This window comes from Bombyx mandarina, chromosome 06 (genome assembly GCF_030267445.1).
Source record: "Bombyx mandarina strain Sakado chromosome 06, ASM3026744v2".
NCBI lineage: Eukaryota > Metazoa > Arthropoda > Insecta > Lepidoptera > Bombycidae > Bombyx > Bombyx mandarina.
The window spans coordinates 4607844-4612112 of NC_143213.1; the positions used below are offsets into that span (position 1 = coordinate 4607844).

The 4269-nt window shown below is 43.4% G+C and overlaps 1 long non-coding RNA gene across 1 annotated transcript; it reads right to left on the reverse strand.

Annotated features, from left to right (window-relative positions):
* LOC149502811 (uncharacterized) lies at nt 1-3238 on the reverse strand. The gene is made up of 2 exons (XR_016323246.1): nt 1900-3238; nt 1-1755 (listed from the first exon to the last, which is right to left on the reverse strand). It is a non-coding gene; the product is annotated as an uncharacterized LOC149502811 (long non-coding RNA).
* Between the last annotated feature and the right edge of the window lie 1031 nt (nt 3239-4269).

The window sequence follows — 4269 nt, forward strand, 5'->3', positions numbered from 1 at the left end:
TTTTGATTCCTGATTTAATCAACAATATGTTATCTTAACAATTCACTTAACACTTGTCCAACTTTAACCAGTACGTACAACAGTCACTGAATCACACAACGTAACAAGGATATAGTAAGTGCACCAGGCAAACGCAGTCCAACGAATGTTTATTTCAAGGCACGTTCCGCCTTTTTATACTAGCCGGCGCAGCTGGCTTATGAGTCACTTCTGTTGCAGCTGTTGTTTACGAGTGGAACGACACGGCCGGCGCACCTGGCTTGTGTGAGTCACTCCTATTGCACGTGCTATATAACATAAATATCGTTAACGCCGTCACGGCCATACTGACGTGCGCTCGCCCTCGTGCGCGCATTCTTATGGTATGTCTGTGAACAACAAACGTGTTCGTTCATCCTGACATTAACGGATGCAACTTAAAACGTGGTCTATGATATTAACAATCTAGTACGGTTCGGTTCGCATAATTCTTCAGAAAATCCTATATTGGCTATAAATAACCTTCAGACTGCTTACATACCTGGGCCAGTTCATTTAAAACTCTTCAGGTATGTAAGTATGTCCCTTTTAACTTAGACCGGAATTGTTATCCCTTCAGTTTTTCGAACTGGACCGGATAATGCTAGACCGAATCGCAATCCCTGTAGCTAATTGTTGTGGCCAATCTGGATGAAAATCCCTATAGCCAAGCCATTTGACCGGACAGACCCTTCAATGACTTCACACTTTTTTTTTTTTTTTTCTCTTTTTTTTTGCTAGTCCGGATTAACATCTCTCTAGCCACATACAATTATCTTTTTCTTTTTTTTATTTAATCTGCGTGTACGGTAGCGTTTGTTAAAACATTTCTTAAACCAGAACATTTATACGGAATTTCTTCAGAAATAGTGCGAGACCGACCATCGTTTTTTACATTTCCAACACCTGCACCTGAGGTGCCTGAGCTTACAGACATTGTATCACTACCCACAGACTATGTTTGCTGTATCGCTATTTGCGGACAAAAATGTCGCTTCTATTGTCAGTGATAGAGTCGTCATCATTAAGATCAGTTTCATGAACAAGATTAATTAACCCATCTGTGTACGCCGTCACGTCATCGTCACTATAATTTTCAGAAATTTCTAGTAGGCCTGACGGCCTCGAGGTATTTCACGTAAGTTTTCATGGGGAAATTCGTACACTCTATTAGAACTATTTACATGTCTCAATTTATACCTATCGTTTTCCAAAACTGCAGTAATGTTGAAGGGACCTTTACATTTTCGGTCAACTTACGAAAACAAAATCCCCAGCGGAAAAGAGTTTGACTTTAGCTTTGCCTCGACTAAACCAAGCTTCTGTTTGTGCCTTTTATTTTATGTTTTCGCCGGTCTTCGACCGTGCTAAATCAAGATCTAATCTAGAGGGATTATCACTCTGTTGAAACTTTAAGATATTTCAAGTGAACTACCCTGAACGGCAAACGTCTATTCTATTGGAGTAAACCCTGTTACTCGACAACGTGCACTATTAAGGGCGAGTTGAATATCCCCTAAGTGCTCTTGCCATCATGATTGGTCTAAGTTACTTTCAGATCAAAGAGTGACTTGTTCATGAAACGGCTTACCATTGAATAAATTACTATGACTTTGTTTTATAAGACTACATTCTGACCCTGAATGGAACATAAAGGGGAAGCCAAAACCACTTATCTGTAACACACTGAAGCTCTGGAACACACGTTGACGTCTCTGGTTGAACCTGCCACAGCACCTGGAGCAGTGTCGTTTTTCTTCTTGTAGCGCATGGAACACCCAGAAGCTACATGGCTCGCATCACCGCACACGTAACAGCCGACTTGCAGGCGAGAGCCGGGCGCCCACGGATGAGGAGGTTGTTCAGGTTTTGCAGGCTCACAGTCTCCTACGAGGCGGCGCGCCCTAGCGCAAGTGCAGCCGGAGCGCGGGGGCTCCAATATCGGCAGTCCGTGCTGGAGGCGTGATCTCGTCGTTTGGCGGACCCGTCGGCCGGCCTCCGTACCGTCGAGGCGATCTGCCCGGTTCTCGCGGACTGGGTGGGCCGCGACCGCGGAAGTCTCACCTCCTGCTACCTGTGGAGACTCTCTTACACGATGTTACTCCCACACTGAGGAAGCCAACCGCGAACACTTGTCAAGCACGCTCAAGCACGCACTTCACCGGAAAAACCTGCATCCGCCAGCGGAACCCGAACACCGCCGCATCGCCAGACACGAACGCACCGGACGTCTTATCTTACAGGTCACGACGACTTCAGATGTGTGAATTTTTCTTCCCCACGGAAACTTGCTTGCTTTCTTGTTTGCTTGCTTGCTTGCTGGAGCCCGAAGTCATCGAACGTGTAGTGTTATTGGTATTGAATCGAGTAGATTCTAAAATTTCGGCGACAATTCACAGTCTCATGTCCTGGTTTACTGTACTAGTGCCATGTAACTCTAGCAGTAGTCATTGGCTTAAAAACGATTCATGTCGGAACTACCCACTCGTCATGACAGATCCATTATTGCGATCGAAGTTTCACTTGAGATTTGCACTTGCCTTAGTTTCTTGCAAGAGCTTGTTACGTGTTGTATTTCCGTTAGTAAATGACATGTGATGAAGTCGACAGTCAAACTGGGCAACATGAGCCAGAACGTAAGATGTGACGATTTCTTCGTGGCTCAGATCTTCCATCGAGGTAACAGAGACGTTATTACACGACTTACGTATGCTGAATTCACGCTCTTGTAGCGTACCACTACTAGTATTCTGATCTGGATTATGTTTTTTTTTGCTGTACTTCGAACATGTTCAAACACGTCACGCCAGTGAGAGTAGAGTCCTGATCTCACTTCTGATGTAAGCTTAAGCGTAGACATTATCTTGTTGAACACCAAGTAAAACGATGTCACTTTTGATTCCTGATTTAATCAACAATATGTTATCTTAACAATTCACTTAACACTTGTCCAACTTTAACCAGTACGTACAACAGTCACTGAATCACACAACGTAACAAGGATATAGTAAGTGCACCAGGCAAACGCAGTCCAACGAATGTTTATTTCAAGGCACGTTCCGCCTTTTTATACTAGCCGGCGCAGCTGGCTTATGAGTCACTTCTGTTGCAGCTGTTGTTTACGAGTGGAACGACACGGCCGGCGCACCTGGCTTGTGTGAGTCACTCCTATTGCACGTGCTATATAACATAAATATCGTTAACGCCGTCATATATAATATTGTTTTTTTTTAATACGTAATTGATATCATGTACATTATTTATTATCAGATCGATTTATTATTAATTTTTGTATTCTACGTGAAATGTTATTGCTAATGAATGTTATATGGATGTGACGGCGTTAACGATATTTATGTTATACAGCACGTGCAATAGGAGTGACTCACACAAGCCAGGCGCGCCGGCCGTGTCGTTCCACTCGTAAACAACAGCTGCAACAGAAGTGACTCATAAGCCAGCTGCGCCGGCTAGTATAAAAAGGCGGAACGTGCCTTGAAATGAACATTCGTTGGACTGCGTTTGCCTGGTGCACTTACTATATCGTTGTTACGTTGTGTGATTCAGTGACTGTTGTACGTACTGGTTAAAGTTGGACAAGTGTTAAAGTGGATTGTTAAGATAACATATTGTTGATTAAATCAGGAATCAAAAAGTGACATCGTTTTACTTGGTGTTCAACAAGATAATATCTACCCTCAAGCCAACATCAGAAGTGGGATCAGGACTCTACTCTCACTGGCGTGACGTGTTTGGACATGTTCGAAGTACAGCAAAAAAAAACATGATGCAGATCAGAATACTAGTAGTGGTACGCCACAAGAGCGTGAATGCAGCATACGTAAGTCGTGTAATAACGTCTCTGTTACCTCGATGGAAGATCTGAGCCACGAAGAAATCGTCACATCTTACGTTTTGGCTCATGTTGCCCAGTTGACTGTCGACTTCATCACATGGCATTTAAAAACGGAAATACAACACGTAACAAGCTATTGCAAGAAATTAAGGCAAGTGCAAATCTCAAGTGAAACTTCGATCGCAATAATGGATCTGTCATGACGAGTGGGTAGTTCCGACACGAATCGTTTTTAAGCCAATGACTACTGCTAGAGTTACATGGCACTAGTACAGTAAACCAGGACATGAGACTGTGAATTGTCGCTGAAATTTTAGAATCTACTCGATTCAATACCAATAACACTACACGTTCGATGACTTCGGGCTCCAGCAAGCAAGCAAACAAGAAAGCAA